At 44.6% G+C, this 17956-nt stretch overlaps 1 long non-coding RNA gene across 2 annotated transcripts; it reads right to left on the reverse strand.

Moving 5' to 3' along the window:
- Nucleotides 1-443: 443 nt before the first annotated feature.
- On the reverse strand, nucleotides 444-17593 carry LOC125412138 (uncharacterized). Of its 2 annotated transcripts, none has more exons than XR_007235491.3 (4): nucleotides 17521-17593; nucleotides 9630-9786; nucleotides 2307-2378; nucleotides 444-654 (listed from the first exon to the last, which is right to left on the reverse strand). It is a non-coding gene; the product is annotated as an uncharacterized LOC125412138 (long non-coding RNA). The 2 variants fall into 2 exon arrangements; XR_007235492.3 differs by having other exon boundaries at nucleotides 9630-9782; nucleotides 17521-17571.
- Nucleotides 17594-17956: the final 363 nt, after the last annotated feature.

Here is a 17956-nt window from a genome sequence, read left to right on the forward strand (position 1 = left end):
ATCTCATGCACATATTTTAGAGTAAAAATGCACACACACACACATCTTGCTTTCCAGACCAGGAAGCTGTAAGAATCCTAATTTAATATTAAGTACAAGTATCCAAGACAAGTGTTGTTATTTAACAAATAAGATGTATTATCATTCGCAAATATTTTGAATAATTAAGTACACAGCTTAGAAATTCATTTAAAAATACTAAGATTCTCTAACCAGACGAGTAGTATATTCCTTAAAAACTCAGCATATTGGAGCCCGGGAGACGGCACAGCGGTTTTAGCTCTTGGCAAGCATGGAGACTGGAGTTTGGATCCCCAGAACCCAAGTAAATTCAGGGTGGGCATGGTGGCCAACCTGCAATTCCAGCTTCAGAAGGTGGAAACCGGTGCCCTAAAACAAGGTGGCTAGAGAGGCTCGAGGTTTGATATACAGCCTCTGCCTCAAAGAGTGGGAGAGGGATAAAGGCAGTCCTGTCACTAAGGAAGATGAGAAAAATGAATGCTGGTTTAGCTTGCTTTTCCCTTTCCACTCTTCCTCAGCCTGGGATTGCAGATGATGTCCACATCCACGTAGGCCTTCCATTCTCAGATCAGCCTCTCCGGAAAGACCCTCACACACAAGTCATGAAGTGCGTCTCTTAGGTGATGCTGAATCCTGTAAATGGACCGTGAAGATTAACCACTATGGTCACTTTGATTAATAACCTTAATTTTCTGTTAATAGTTATCCATTAAAAGCTACATACAGGGCTGAAAGATGGTTCAGCAGTTAATAACACTTGCTGCTCTTACAGGGGACCTAAATTTGGTTATCAGCACCCAAGTTAAGTGGCTCACAACCACCTGTGCCAACAAACTCCAGGACATTGATGCTGTCTTCTGGCTTCCATGGGCACTCACATACATGTGCACACTCATGCCACACACATAAATAAACATTAAAGATTAAATATTTAAAATATATGAGTAGGTTTATAATTTCATATAGATAAATTGGCTTATTAAGTGATTATGAGACTGGTTTATTTGTTATCTTTTGACAAGTATAAATAAAAGAAGTTTTAATTCTCTTGCTTTTGGGGGGTGGGTTTCAAGACAGGGTTTCTCTGTGTATAGCCCTAACTGTACTGGAACTAGTTCTGTAGACCAGGCTGGCATCATACTCAGAGATCTGCCTGCCTCTGCCTCCCAATGCTAGGATTAAAGGAGTGAGCCACCACTTCCCAGGTTCTTTTGCACCCTTGATTCACTCATCACTATATGTAGGTGTGCACATCACCACAGGAAGGTGTGCACATACATATGCCCGTGTGCACATCACCATATGCAAGTTTTCACATCGCTATATGAAGATATGCACATCCCCATAGGAAGGTGTGCACATCACCATAGGAAGGTGTGCACATCACCATAGGAAGGTGTGCACATCACCATAGGAAGGTGTGCACATCACCATAGGAAGGTGTGCACATCATCATATGCAGGTGTGCACATCACCATATGCATGTGTGTACATCACCATATGCAGGTGTGCACATCACCATATGAAATGTGCACACGCATATGCAGATGGGCACATCACCATATGAAGGTATGTGCACGCATGCAGGTGCACATGTCGTCTTCCATCATGTTCCAGAGCAACTATACTGTGAATGCAGGCCAGAGTGACCCTTAACATTTCATACCATTGTAAATCTCAGTATATCCAGATTACACACTATAAAGTGGTGACATTTTCCTTTCCTGGAATACTTTTTTAGTATTAAAACAACCTCCTTAGATGGTTTGCCTGATTTCCATGTAACTCATAATCTCAGTGAACTCTTCTGTGTCTTCCTCAAGTTATATTAAAAATTTGATGGATCAGGTCAATGATATGGTTCAGGGGTAAAAACACAAGCCTGGTGACCTGAATTTAATTGTTGGGGCCCCGGTGGAAGGAGAGAATTGGCTCACAAAAATTGTCCTCTGACTTCTACTTGTGTGCCCTGGCACATGCGTATAAGCACACACACACACACACACACACACACACACACACACACACATAAATGGATGGATGGATGAATGTATTTTTTAGGAAAGAACATGCTGTTTTGTGAACACAGCCACTCTCTGCCTCTCTTCTTCACAGATACTATTAGCTTAGGTATTTCCTCTGCCCAGCAGTTTTCCTGAGATACTGTTTTCTCTTTGAGCCTTTTTCTTCCTTGGCTTGTCCTCGGTTAGGAAGAATGCATTCTTCAATATCTTCCCAAGCAAAGACATATGAAAGATGCAATTTTGAGACTTTTATGTTCTCACCTTTGTGATAACAGCATACTGAGTCAGGTGTCTGCTTCCTTGTTTTAAAACCATCTTTGTCTTTTTGGAATTCTGTAACACAGAACCACAGACAAGGTGCCTTTACAGATAACAGCAGTTCATTCCTTACAGTTATGGATGCTGTGAATTCCCAGATCAGGGCAAATTTCATGCCAGGTGAGGGTCCACCATCTCATCCTAGGCTGTGTTCTTGCTGTGCCCTCAATAGCAGAAAGGTTATTCTGCTATTATTATAGCCCCTTGGAAGTTAGTTTTGGGGCCCCTTTAAAGAACACTACCTCCTTCATGAAGGCCAAACTCTCACCACCAGCTGAGATGCTCAGACTTCTGCTATTCATTAATTGTATGGATGGGGTGGTAAATAAAAAAGTCTATAACTGCATAATTTTAGTTTAAGCATTAGTTTTCCTAGAGAATTCCATCCCTGTCCCTATGACTGATATAGAACTCATTATACTGCCCATTTTGACTTCAAATTCACAATTTTCTTGTCTCAATCTCAAAATGCTGGCATTACAGGTGTTTGACACCCTGCTCAGCTTTCCCCCAACAGAAATTCAAAGGAATTGTTTCATGGGATTTATCAGTGAAAAGTATGAACATTTACACAAAGTAGCCAGGGAAGATGACTTTTCAGTAAGGCCTTGAAGAACATGTGAATACTGGCAGTGAGGGTGATTACTTGTAGGCCAGGCAAAACAAATACAGAGGCAGTGGGGGAGGTGGGGGGCTTTGTACTGGGCCAGCCTAGCAAAACTGTGTCTAGACAGCTGCCTCAAGCGGTCAGTTTTTGCTCAAAAAAAAGTTTCTGAGGCTGATGATATATGGTTACCAAAATTCTGTGGGGCCATCTCTGTCGAGGCAGCAGCCGGGTCCTGTAAGATGTCGCCCTTCAGTTGCTCTGACTGCTCAGCCAGACCCACATCTGCTCCACAGGGACGAGCACCAGCTTCTCCTGAAGCCCGAGGCTAGAGTCTGGAGGGATGTGAGACCACTATCTGCTCTGAAGAAAGACCCTGGGCTTCGGTCTGCCATTGATTTCAGCTCCTCATCAAAGGCTCCGGATTATTCCACATCCTCGGCTCTCTGTCCATCTGTCTTTGTAACCGTCCCACCCCGATGACTTTAGAGTTAGCACCATGTGCAATGGCGAAGCCATTGGTAGACTGGAGGGTAGGATGACAACCGCAGGCTCATGAAGCTGGAAACCAGAGCCACACTTCCTGCTCCAGGTCACCACTAGTGAGTGCTTCCGCGTCTTAGGTCAAGCCTGACAGTGTGGGAGAACAGACAGAGAAGGAGTAAGGAATCCAACACAGCCTCAGTGGCGGAATCAAACGGGAGAATGACAGGACCTGTGACGAAAGAGGCAGGCATGATCCAAAGGGTTTGAGACCACCGCTGTGATGTTACTGTCCTCTTGTGGATATGGAAAGTAACTGGCTGGTCACAGCAATGAGGCCTGATCTGATTTACATTGGAGCATTGTAACTCTGGGGGTCATTTAGAGAGTTGGAAAGAACTCTAAAGCATGGAGGCTTCTTAAGTGACTTTAAAAGGTAGGATACCATGGTGACAGGAGACATAGATGACTTGCTTCAGGGCAGTGTCGTGGAAGTGATGAAGACAATCACTGACGTTTGTACTCCTGAAGGGTCGAACCCATGTGCTGCATCTATGGCTCAGTTATGTGTGTCTTTTGGCCGTTGTAACCAAGGATGAACTCGCCATTAACATGGAAAGCAGAAAAGAACTTACTTTCAGAGGTATTAAATTAGAGTCTTAGAAAGAGAATTTGGGAAGGCAGCTGGATATACTGCCGTGGAGGCAAAGCTAGAGATCGAACCACGGAGTGGTCGGCTGTGGGTACGTATATCAGGATGCCAGTTTAGATGACCGAGCAAGTGGGTACGGCTAGAAAAGAAAAGCGACCCAAAGGCCTGGAGATTTGAAAGCTATTCACACCGAAAGTTCAGGTAAAGGGCACAAGCCGCCAGTGGCGTAGAAGCAAAGCCAGGAGAGTGTGATGTGCTCAAGCCCAGCACAGGAAGTCATATCTGATCTACCAGGTGGTGGACCAAGAGCAGACCGGGCGACGTCTGATTGCTCTGTGGCAGAAAGCCCACCTGATCCTGCTACGGTTCAGAAAGATGCATGGTAACCTTCAAAGCTATGTGATGATCATGGTGGTATAATGGAAGTTAACCTCATTTCAGCACAGAACCAGCCAGTTTGAAGACTGGGCAGAGACAACAGTGGAGCGGTAACTAGAGAAGGCTGTGGAGTTGGAGCTGAAACTGATGGCGAGACAGATGGGGATGCTGCAGTAATGTTCTTACAGAGCAGGCTGGTGTGACCTAAAGCCCGGGATAAGACGGCTCTGCGGGCACAGGTGTAGGAGACTGGCAGAAGTAGCTCACTAGGCTTGTGGGAATTCTCTCTGGCGGATTTTGTTTTCTTGGCAATATAGGAAGCTGAGGCTGTGATGGCGAATTTGGAGGATAAAAGCACTGTGAAATTGGGGGCAGCCAGTCAGTGATGCTAATTGCCAGGCAGCAGAATGGCCCACCTGAAGTTAATGATCATGAGTTTAAAATAGCACCAGTTGGTAGGACGATTACATTGTTTTTATGTTCAGTTGTACGGATGTGAAAATGGAATGAAAAGAACATGGAAAAGGTTATAATTTCCCTTAGAAGAGACAACAAAGTGTAAGGTGACACAGATGCAAAGGTTATATCCAAGGGAATAATTAGATTCTTGAGCATTGAGTTTAAACTGGAGAATGCAGGGGAGACCACAAGGAAGGCGAGGAGCCAAGGAAAGATGTTGAGGTCAGGGACTTTCACTTTGCTTCTGATGGTCCCTGCATCCCCAGATGACCCTGGGAGTCTCTTCTTCTCCCGCGTGTTATTAGAGGCTTTTTGTCTTTCAACTGATGCCCTTTCATACCAAGAAGTTTAGTCGAATTGTGTCTTTGCTAGCACACACATGCACACTTGCATACACATGTGTACGCATACACGCACATAACATGTATATGCTTACATGCATGTATCATAACATACTACTAATAAATAAAATTTAAAATAACAAATAAAATTAAAAATCAGAGACAAATTTTAAAGAGGAAGAATGATGTTATTCGTTACCTTTCTGTTTTCCAAAGCTTACAGTTCATGATGGAAGGGAAGGTGGACGGCGAGAGTCAATCTAGCATGGGGCAGGTGTTCACATAGCATCGATAATATGTATGTACCATGGCCTATGGGTGGAGGTCAGATGACAGTTCTGTGGAACTGGGTTTTCTCCTTCCTCCTTTACTTGGTTTCCGGGACTGAACTCAGGTTGTGACCAAACTTAAGTCTCAGGCGAACACTTTGCTGAGCCATCTTGCCCACCCCTCCCCTATTTTAAATTACGCCTGCCATTGTGCACCTAACAGATGCACTCTTTAACTGAGTCCTGCCTGTCTGTCTTTAAAAGATTTTCAAGACTTTTCCATTTAAAAATAAACAAGTGACTCTTCCTTCCCTCTTCACCTAAGCCACCCCTTCCCACGAAATCTGCGGACACTCGGTCTGTTCCGACCTCACCTCTGTCTGAACGCTGCACTTGCTCGAGTTCGCCCATGCTCTCGAACTTTACCTTCTTCACACAACGATTCTCAGCTCCTCATTTCTGAACACGCTTGGCTTCTGTGACACAGCACTCAGTTTTTACATTAACTGTCCATTTTTTTCTCGTGAATCCTCTCTCGTCTTAAAGGCTCATATATCTTTTACAGTAATAGCCAAACCTGGGATCTTGCACCTGCTAAGGAAGTTCTCTGGCACTGAGCTACACCCCAGCTAAAACAGCTGATCTTTAAGTGATAGACTTCTTTTATTTTAAAGATCGTTTTTAAATTATGTGTACACATGTGGATACCATGTGTAGGAGTAAGCGCAGGTGTCTGCAGAGTCCTGAAGGGCCTCAGGTCCCTGGGAGCTAATAACCCAGTCCCTCGGCAAGAGCAGCATCTGCTGAGCCCTCTGGCTCCCAGATGACAACTTTTTCTTCCTTATTCCTCTGCTTCTCCTCCTCTTCCTTTTCTTCTAATTTGTTTTTAATGTTAGGGCCTTAGTTTCTTTTCTTGTTGCTGTCATACAGAATCTTGAAGGAGGAGAAACAATGAAAAAGAATGGGGTTGTTTGGGCTCAGAGTTTAAGGATCCAGTCCATCAAGGTAGGGAAATCAAGACAGTAGGGTTTTGAAGCAGCCGGTCATGTCACATCCACAACCAGGAAGCAGAGAGCGGAGAAGGAAAGGAGCAGCAGGCTGTCTTCCCGCCTGGATCCCGGCTCCCTGGCTAGTTTACACCCGAAATAATTACACGGAAACTGTATTCATTTAAACACTGCCTGGCCCATTAGTTTCAGCCTCTTATTGGCCAATTCTCACATCTTGCTTTAACCCATATTTAGTAATCTGTGTAGCACCATGAGGTGGTGGCTGACCAGGAAAGATCCTAACCTGCGTCTGTCTCGGAGAGGAGAGTCATGGCAACTGCCTCACTGCCTTCTTCCTCCCAGCATCCTGTTCTGTCTACTCCGCCTACCTAATTTTCTGTCCTATCAAAGGCAGTTTCTTTATTAGCCAATGAAAGTAACTAACACATAGACAGATGACCCTCCTCCATCAAGAGGGCAATACTTCCTCTTTTCCTTTTTCTCAGTCCAGTACCCCAGACTTAAGAAAGGTGACACCTACCTTTAGGATGTATCTTCTCACCTCAGTTAGCCTAATCAACACAGCCCTCCCACACCTCAGAGACTACACAGTCCCCTGACACTCCTCAGAGACTACACAGCCCTCCCACACCTCAGAGAGTACACAGCCCTCCCACACCTAAGAGACTACACAGCTCTCACACTCCTCAGAGACTACACAGCCCTCACACACCTAAGAGACTACACAGCCCTCACACACCTCAGAGACTACACAGCCCTCACACACCTCAGAGACTACACAGTTCTCACACACCTCAGAGACTACACAGCCCTCACACACCTCAGAGACTACACAGTTCTCACACACCTCAGAGACTACACAGCCCTCACACACCTCAGAGACTACACAGTCCCCCCACTCCTCAGAGACTACACAGCCCCTCACACACCTCAGAGACTACACAGTCCCCCCACTCCTCAGAGACTACACAGCCCCTCACACTCCTCAGAGACTACACAGCCCTCACACTCCTCAGAGACTACACAGCCCTCACACACCTCAGAGACTACACAGCCCTCACACACCTCAGAGACTACACAACCCCTCCCACACCTCAGAGACTACACAGCCCTCACACACCTCAGAGACTACACAGTTCTCACACTCCTCAGAGACTACACAGCCCCTCACACTCCTCAGAGACTACACAACCCCTCACACTCCTCAGAGACTACACAGCCCTCACAGGCACCTGTCAACATGACAGTGAATGTGAACCACACAGTTGCAAGTACGTGGGCTTTGCTGTGGTATTTTCATGCTTGTGCTTAGTTCCCTTCTCTTGTACCTCGCCATACCCCGGCTATTCCCCTTCGCAGTCTATCTACTGTGTATCATCACACTTCTTTCCTTACTATTCTCCCTTCCTCTCACAAAGTTTCATGCCCTACATCCTCACATGTAAATACATCACACACACACACACACACACACACACACACACACACACACACACACCTTTAAATCTAGGTTCTACCTAAGAAAAAGCTGTGCTTTTTTGCCTTTCTGTATCTGTCTACTTTGGTTAACAGTAACTTCCATTTCTATGCATTTCCATACAAATGTCATGACTTCACTTCCCTTATCAAGTTCCGGTGTGTTTGTGCACCATGGTCATCCATTCATCTGCTAGTGCTCACGTAGGCTAGGTCAAGGCTTACACAGTGTCCAGTGCCAGGGATTGAACTCAGAGCGGCATTCCTGCTAAGCAACCGTTAAACCCCCAACCACACACTTCGCTGTTAGAATTCTTTTCCTGGGTTCTCTTTCTCCACTGGCTCACCTCTTGGCAGATGGTATCCTTACACATGGAGTTTCTCACAAACACACACAGGTTGTTAGAGCTCTTCTGAGTGTGAATAGTATAAAAACATCATTGTTTGTGTATCCCAAAGGCACCCAAACAACATTCCCCAAACTGAACTGGTGATCTGTGTAAATAAACCATAAAATCACAGGACCCCAAGCTGAACCATGATGTCTCCCTACCTCTGTGATAGCACTGTCTATCCAGATGGGCAAGCCAAGGATGAAGGACTCATCTTTTGTACCTGCCACCCCTTTTCAACTATAATACCACATCTAGCATATCACCAACATGTACTGATGGGGCCCTACACACACTCTGAATTACCTGACTTTCCTTCTTTTCCACTGCCCACCCCTAACACCACTACCCACCCAGGGCCTTCCATTCACTCTGAACTTTAGCTGTTTGCTCTGCATATGGCAGGCAGAATGAATTGGACCCTGTCAGGCCTTCACCCAACCCCAACACACTCAGTGACTCTGTGTTACTCTTGTAAGAAAGAAAGGACCTCAAATCTTAAGGCGCTCTCCGAGAGATGAAGCCACTTGCATGGGCTCGATTATATCTGCCACCTTATGGCACAGCATGATGGCCATTTAATTCCTTGAAGGGTTCTTGGCATTGGCCCAAAGTCATTTCCTCTGTGTGGGAAGGCCAGTAGCCCTGCCCCATTACTCAGTTGCTCTCCTTCATTGGCCCCATGCTGCTTTGGCCCCCAGCCTCACAAAGAAGCCTTTTATGTCTCAGTCAAGTCAATCCGCACTTTCTGTGCAGGTGTCCACTCACGCCTTCTGTGGCTAATGCCTGGCTTGCATTGGCTCCTACTAAGGTTAGCCTCTGGGCTACCCTGGACACATAGTGTGTACTGGGTGCATGTTGGCTGAAGGAATCCATCATCAGTGCTTGCATTTTTTCTATAACTCCAACATGGGTGGTTTAACTTAATCAATATTGTGATATGTTCTCCATTTTCTGTGTGGAGAGTATGTTGGGAATACTGTAGTAAAAGGCCTGTGTGAGAGACCTCCATTAAATACATTTGGGGCTGGTGAGAGGGCTCAGCAGGTAAAGGTGTTTGGTACCAAATCCATCAACATGCGTTTGATCCCCAGAACCTGTATAAAGGGGGAAAGAGAGAAGCAGTTCCACCAAGCTGTCCTCTGACCTCTACACGAACACACATACACCATAATAAAAAACAAAAAGATGGAAAATTATACCTTTGCAATCTTAGACCACATCTTCACATGAAAAATGGAGCAAATACCATATTCTTTGCCATGCGTGATCACTCAGTGCTTTATGAGGCTCCGCACTCTGCTATTTTGTCTTGACAGCCAGTTGATACCTTTGTTCCAATTTTCATTTGATATCTGCCTGAGAATAGAGTCAAGGAAATGAAAACTTCATTAAAATGCAGATGATCATCATACAGTTTATAACAACCTTCAGAACATGTCAGCAGTTCTGTTAAGAAGGGTTTTCAATTCTTAACAAATGTAACTGCAGCTGATATAATCCAAAGAGGAATGTGTTTACTATTGAACCTGGTGTGGTGCACTACCTGCAGTCCCAACATTTGTGAGGCAGAAAGATCAGAAATTCAAGGCCCTGCTTAGGCTACATGTGACATAAAAAATAAATAAACAAATTAGTTAAAGTAAAATATTAAAAAAAAGACAGCTTGTAGGATTTCCTGAAGGCGGGAAAACCCAGGTTGGAAATGAGGAGCCTGTGGGAACACTGTGGTCAGCACTGGGCCCCTGGGGTCTGGTTGGCCGGGCATCTCCATCTCTGCTGCCCTATCTGGCCACACGGGTGGATGACCTGGTTGCCCTTGGACGCAGATTTGGCTACAGCTCCCGCCACTGAGGTCTGACAGGTTCTCTATCATCACACTTCTTTGGGTCTAAAGAACTACAAACCCGGGGCTGGAGAGATGGCTCAGTGGTTAAGAGCATTGCCTGCTCTTCCAAAGGTCCTGAGTTCAATTCCTGGCAACCACATGGTGGCTAACAACCATCTGTAATGAGGTCTGGTGCCCTCTTCTGGCCTGCAGGCATACACACAGAAAGAATATTGTATACATAATAAATAAATAAATAAATAAATAAATAAATAAATAAATAAATAAATATTTAGAAAACCTACAAACCCTGACACATTCTGGAATAGGTGCTTTGCATTTACAGGGAATTTAACTTTTCTCCAGCTACAAGGAGACTGGAGAAGAGAAATTTGGACTCTTCTTTGTCCAGGACTGAAGAACCTTCCTCCTGCCACAGGTTCAGCTGAGTTGGAATTCCCACAGCACTGGAAGCGTTAGATAGTACATATCCTCACCAGTTAAATAATAGGAAACCATTGTATAAATTATGGTTAAACCATGTCAGGAAATTCTGTGACTATTAAAATACCTTTGGGGAAAAAAGGAGAAAAAAAACCAAGAAGTTGGGAGAAAGCTGTGTTGGGAGAGGGGGAGATGCAGAGGGGGTTGGATGTGGAGTAATAGAGGGAGGTTGTGATAAAAAATACATTGACTGAATGTGTGAAATTTTCATAGAATAAATAAAATTATTTTGTTTCAAAAAAACAAAATAACCAAAGGACAGGTTATAAACTCCTCATCCTGAAGAGGAGTTCCCAGTGATCCAGAGGTGTGATGCCCCAAGCGAATATGTTGAACTTAGTGCCGAGAAGGTGGCAATGCCAGTCCTAAGCACACACCAGCCTCCCATGTGGGTACACGTTGTCTGGGTCACATTCCTAAGCACCCATCAACCTCTCACACGGGTACATGTGGCCTGGGTCACAGTCCTAAGCTCACACCAGCCTCCCACATGGCTACACGTGGCCTGGGTCACACTCCTAAGGTCACACCAGCCTCCTACACAGGCATACATGGACTGGGTCACTAGGCTTGGGAATTATACAGAGAAAGATGGAGCTGATGATTCCATATTGAACACAAATGTTAAACTGTCATGCTCTACTTGGAAAAGTGTACAATTTTAAAATAATCCTTATTAATAAAATTAATTATACAGAGGAAAAAGTACACTTGTCCAGTGCTTAATAGCATAGACTGTAACATATTAAAACAGTATAAGTACTTAAAAGCTTGAACTTAGACACCTCACTATATTTGTCAGTATATGTGCTATATACTACATGTAACTATTAGCATAGTTTGCCATTTCTCATGGAATGCATTCATCTGTCTGTCGGCGGTAGGTGGTTTCTTCCTTTGGTATTGTGAGCAGTGTTGTGCTGCATACAAATAGCTCTTCTGGCCCCTGCTTTGAATTGTTTCCATTGAGCACTGAGATATGGAACTGCTGGACCATATGATTTTAGAAACTCCTACTGAAGAAGTGAGGGCTGTGGGAAGTGGGCTAATGTGGGCGACCTGCTTGCCACCCAGAAGCAGGGTGGTGTCTGGGATTGGGCTGCTGCCCACAGTCACATCTGGGTTGGCGACAGACGGGGTATATATGCTACCACTAAGGCCTTGGGGATGCCCAGGTGTGGGCCGCCACCTATAGCCATTTGGTATTCAAGGACCATGCTGCCACCGGGGCCATGTTGATCTGAGTGACCTGCGCTGCCAGTGGAGGACATGATGCCATCTGGGCCTGGGCTGTTGTCAGGAGCCATGTCTGGGTCCATGGCCTTGCAGCAACCAGGGTCTGTGTTGATGGCCATAGCTTCAGTAACCACTGAAGGCAGACTGGATGGCCTGAGTCCATTTTGGTCTCTGAGGGCCACACTTCTGTTGGGGCCATGCTAATCTGGATGGCCTGCACTGCTGCCTGGGGCCATGGTGACATCTGAGCCTGAACTGCAGCAAGGAGCCATGCCTGGGTCCACGCCCTACTACAGCCAGCAATGTAAAGGCCTTACCATGTGTCTGGGTTAGTATCTGTGACTCCTGACGCCACCAAAGCCATACAAATACCTGGTGTCTGGGCCATCACCTGAGGCCAGGTGGGGATCTGAGCGTTATACTATAACCAGGGCAAACAACTGAGTGGCCTGTGCTGCCACAAGGTGCCATGGTGATGCCCCAGCCCGGCTGCAGTCCAGGGCCATGTCTCGATCCGTGGTACAGGAGTAGCCAGATTCTGAGCTGTGATGTTCATGGTTACTGATGCTATTGAAGGCCATGCTGATGCCAGGGTGCTTTCCCATCATCTGGGGCCATGTTGGTGTCTGGAAGGTACTCTCCTGCAGTAGCTGTGTGGATCTGGGTGGCCTGTGTTGCCACCTGTGGCTATGGTGACATCCGTGCCTGACTGTAGCCTTATATGTGTCTGTGGTCCTATCATAGTCGGGGGCTGTGATGTCCATGGCCCATGGTGCCACTAACGGCCACATGGATGTCCATGGTCTAGGCCACATTCTGTGGCTATGTTGGTGGTGTTCAAGGTCTGTGTTGCCACTGGGGTTATGGTGTTGTCTGGGCCAGGGTTCCTGCCGAGGGCCATGTCTGGGTCCATTACCCTACCACAGCCAGGTCTACGTTGATGTTTGTGGCTCCTGATGCCATGGATGCAATGGGAATGCCAGGGGTCAGGGCTTCCACCTATGGTGATGTTGGTATGCAATGGTCTGGCTGTCACAGGGGTCACGCAGCCACATGGGCCAGCCTGGGATGCTGCTGTGTGTCATGTCTGGGTTCATGGCCCAACAGCAGCCTGGGTCTGGGCTAATGACCATGGCTTGTGTTATCACAAGGCGTCATAGGAATCATTTGTGTGAAAATTTGAGAGCTGTGCTGAGTTGATCCTATTCCTCACTGGCCCCAGGATTGCTGGCCCTGCCCCTCACTGCAGCTGGAGAGGTGGTGCCACCCTCTCCCAATGGTAGAAGAGCCGGCCCCACCCCTCACCACCAGCATGTGAAAGCTGGCCCGGATGTCACAGACTTTGGATACCTGGCTCTGCCCTTCGCCTAAGGGGGTGATTCCAATGGCCTACCAGTTCAGGCCCACATCCTGGACCTTGGGTTGGCCCACCATTACATCTACTTCATCTGTGACCTGCTAGAGTGTGTGAAGGGACTGGTCTTGGGGAACAATAACCACGGGTTCCGTGACTCAGGGCAACATAGGATATATGAGAGGAGTTTCCATGAGGGTCAGTGGTGATGTGTGCCAGAGGCCAGCAGCCTTGACCAGACCAATGACTCATTACAATGAGCCTTTTGTGGGTGGGGCTTACTGGACAGAGGGTAGAGGGTGTGACGCACTGCAGACTGTGGCTCCCAGTGCCACTAGGATGAGTGACGTGGTGTTGAAAAGATGGAAGAGTGAGGTGGGTTATTTTCTTTGTTTTATATTTTTAAGTTAATTTGGGGGGCAACCTTCAGGGGTCAGGAAGTGAGCAGGATTGGGGTGCATGATGTGAAATTTCCAAAGAGTCAAAAAGAATTATGTTTAAAATAGTAAACAAATTCTATCTTTAATATTTTAGGACCCACCATGCAGTTTTTCAGATTGAACAACTCTATATCCTCAACAACAGTGTCCAGGGTTCAAGTTTCTCCAGTGTCTCTAACACTTGTTATTGTTTTGTTTTTCTTGGAACAACAGCCATTCTAACAGATGTGAGGTGGTATCACACTGTGGTCTTAATTTGCATTTTCATGATGCCTAGTGATGCTGACTGTCTTTCCGGGTGCTTCTTGGCCATTCATAGGTTTTTGGAAGAATTTCATGTAAGATCTTTGTTCATTTTCAAAAATCAAGTTGTTTTGTCATTTAGTTTGTTTGGTGTTTGAGATCATATTTTTTCCTCATCAATTTATTTTATAGTGACTTTGAAAACACACGCACACACACAAAGTACAAAGGGAAGTTAGTCAAAAGTGGTATTTCAGTTTAGTGGATACGGTCATTACATCTGTCTACGTAGGAAGGCAATCGAGACTGCCCAACAGATGGTGCAGAGACAATGAGCTTCGCTGATAGAATCACAACACATTCCATTCAATTAAAACTCCCACTTAGCAGATGCGTCAACAGTTGGTGTCCTGCGATGCTAATCTACAGCGGAGACATTATTCTCTTATATTCGTCATCGGTAGCATGTTTGGATCTTTGGAACTTGAGACGTTTGATAAAGTACAACGAGAAGACTTTGAACTTTGATTCTCCTGCCTCCACTTCCTGAGTGCTGGCCCCACAGACACTGCGGTCATAGACCTCATTTCTGCAGCCCTGGGAATCAAACCAGAGCTTCATGCATGCCAGACAAGCACTCTGCCAACTGAGCAGCATTTCCAGCCTGGGGTCAACATTGCTTTAAATCATTACTATCTAGGTCTTATAGATGCTTAATAGACATTTGTTAACCAAATAAACTCACTTTTGATATGGAGAAGCCTCTCAGAGCCTCAATCGTCCTCTCAGATCTCAGGGAACACTGCTTTCCACCCGCAAAACCGTATGAGAATTCAAAATGCTGGAGCCTTGTATGCCAATGGATAGGCCCTGCTTTATCCATACACAGGTGCTTTTCACAAGTCGCATGCTATAAATACGCTTGGCATTTCAGCTAGTAAGATCTTTTTCTCTTGTTGATTTCACCTCTATAATCTGAGATAAATATTTAACCTCTAAAAGAAACTTAGATAAGCAAAACATAAATTGGGTTACTTTACAGAAAGATGGATTTCCCAGACCGGCCATTTCAGACTGAAAATTCATTGTGAGCCTCTGATGTATTTTGACTCTGCCCCGATGCTGTACGGATGTTGTCTCTTATGCAGTTAAACAACAGCACAGGTATGCAAGGTGCTAGTGATCCCTGAAGCCATGGTAGCTGGGAGACATTTAACTACGTTTTCAAAGGAAAAAGAAACATGATCGTGTGATGTAACAACTTCCAAAACCACGGGTCCGTGTCACACCACCGCGGAGGCTACCCCAAGGCTCCTGAAGGCAGCACTGGAAGGCATGGCCAACAAGCCTTGGGAGTGTCAGCTCTAGCTGCATGGCCCTGCACTTGCTGGAGCGCTGTATAGGAAGCGTGAATCCCATGGAGAAGCAGAGTGACTTGTCTTCGTGGAGGTATCCCACCCTGTCTAGACTAGGTTTCCTCAGTTCGGGAAAGCTCCAGAGAAATGGGCAGACCATATCTAATCACACAACAGTGATAAATGGAGGACTGGCTGCCTCCAATAATAATAAAGACAAAAGACCTGTTTCAAGAAGGCAATTAAAGGTAAATAAAAGAAATGCCTAACCCCTACACCACCACCCTTGTGTGTGTGTGTGTGTGTGTGTGTGTGTGTGTGTGTGAAAATGTTTCTTGTAAAGGCTCAAATACACAATTCCTTCAGCTGGGTAGGTCATTTATTACTGTAAGGCACAGCTGCTTAGATCTGCCATGGTAGAGAAAAGCACCCATGACGGTTGTGTGCCTGCAATCCCAGCACTCCAAAAGCAGAAGTAGGATTATCGCATCAAATTCCAGGCCAGCCTGGTCTACCTGGTGAGCTGGCTTAGTCATTGAGGTCTTGACTTAAAAACAAATAACCAATGAAATGGCTAATGCTGTGTTCTAGTACACCTTGTTTACAAAGCCATGTGCTGATGGAATCAGCCTAGACACCCAACAACAAAGGAATGGATAAAGAAAATGTGCAATGTATACGTGTAAGATATGCATAAGGAAATACTTTTCAGCCATAAGGAATGAAACCATGTTGTTTCCAAAAAAAATGTATAAAGGCAGAGATAAGCAAATTAAACCAATCCTTTAAAAAGACTCATTTGTTGTTGCTAGATTTTATATAGACATGTAAAGTCGTGTGTGTATGTATGTGTGTGTGTGTGTGTGTGTGTGCGCGCATGAATGCAGTATGATTAATAACAACCTAGAGACAGATATTGGGATTCAACCTGAAGTTCAGAAAAGCAAAATAGCCAGTTACTGGGTCTTACCTCTGCCTCAGTCCAAAATGGCAATTCTATCTCTAGGAATCTCGGAATGAGATTATGCCTGAGAGCTGTCTCCTCCCGTCTTAGATTCCTCTCTAGTGCTGGGATTAAAGGTGTGCACCACTACCACCTGGTTTCTATGGCAAAATAGTGTGACCACTGGGATTAAAGGTATGTATTACCACTGCCTGGTTTCTAAGGCTGACGAGTGGGCCATTTACTCTCTGATCTTCAGACAAGCTTTATTTATGAAAATACAAATGAAATGTCACTACATTACCCCTTTTTGTCTAATACAAAAAAGCAAAGCTATAACTAATATAAGAAAAAATATATATAATAAGGACAGATTATATACAATATCTATAGGCTGTAAGTACATCAACAATGTCCAGTCATTTGCATTTGACAAATTTAGAGAAAATATTCCATATCAATCCTATCTTGGTGAGTTCAAAGTCTTATGCTTAACTTACTATCTATCTTAACTTGCTTTCTGTGTCTGAAGTGTTTTAAGATGACCTATCTAAAATATATCTTTGTTTGACTTTGAAAACATACTTAGTGCAACTACAAGTTTGATTATACTATGTGTTAACTACTAACCTGTGATTCCTTATTATCCTAAACAGCTGGTAATAATAATTTTCAAGGACCAGAAATTTGCATCACATCATTAAATGAGTTGTATAGGTGCCATACCTTGAAGAAGAGTAGAAATGTACATACAGTATTTTCTAACAAAATTAATATCAATATACAAAATTTGTATATTGTATTTGTATAAAAGTCCAATACAATGTAAAACATTTAAAACTAGTAGTTACTTTTTTAAAAAATAGATTAAATAACCCACCTTTTGTCCCATCATCTCTATATCCTCCCACTCTTCAGAGTAGGTTCAACCATCTACCCTTTAGTCCTATCATATCTGTGTCCCCTTTTATCTTTCCAAAATACGAGCCTTGAATCTAATCTAAGCCTTTGTTTAGCTTTTTTCCTGACCATTATCTGTAACAACTTGTAACCAACACTCTAAACAAAGACAAACATTCATAATCCATTTGGGGGGGATGTGAACATAATTTTCTAGACTACTTCCTGCTGATTGAGGGCACCGATATTCTTATGGGGACTCAAAGAAAATTTAGGATTATGGGCAAGACCTGATTGGAGTATTCTGTGAGGTTGGATCATCTCAGTCATCAGACTTGAAGGTGTTCTGGATGTAGAACTCAGAGAAAACTGCAACAGAGGTGTTCTAGAATGTTGGATCATCTGGACCATCCACTCCTTTGGGGGATTTTTTTAGGGGTCTTCCTTGATCTAACCTTGTTTTCCTTAACCCAGAATGAATCCATAGCCTCTCAATACCTGTGAAAACAGAAGCAAATCTCTTCTCCACAGTAACATATCTTTTGACTTAAGTTTTGAAGTCAAGAGTTTTTCAAAATACAAATGTTAGATTAATCCAGTTCAGAAGCTGTTTCTCCTTCCTCAGAAGTCAAACAATTCAAAGACAATGCAATAATATACAGTATCCAGAATCTCTGTGTATTTTCCTTCTTTATATGGCTTTTTAAAACTCCATTTCTTTTATTT

The sequence above is a fragment of the Myodes glareolus genome, chromosome 20, assembly GCF_982192425.1.
Source record: "Myodes glareolus chromosome 20, mMyoGla1.1, whole genome shotgun sequence".
Taxonomy (NCBI): Eukaryota; Metazoa; Chordata; class Mammalia; order Rodentia; family Cricetidae; genus Myodes; species Myodes glareolus.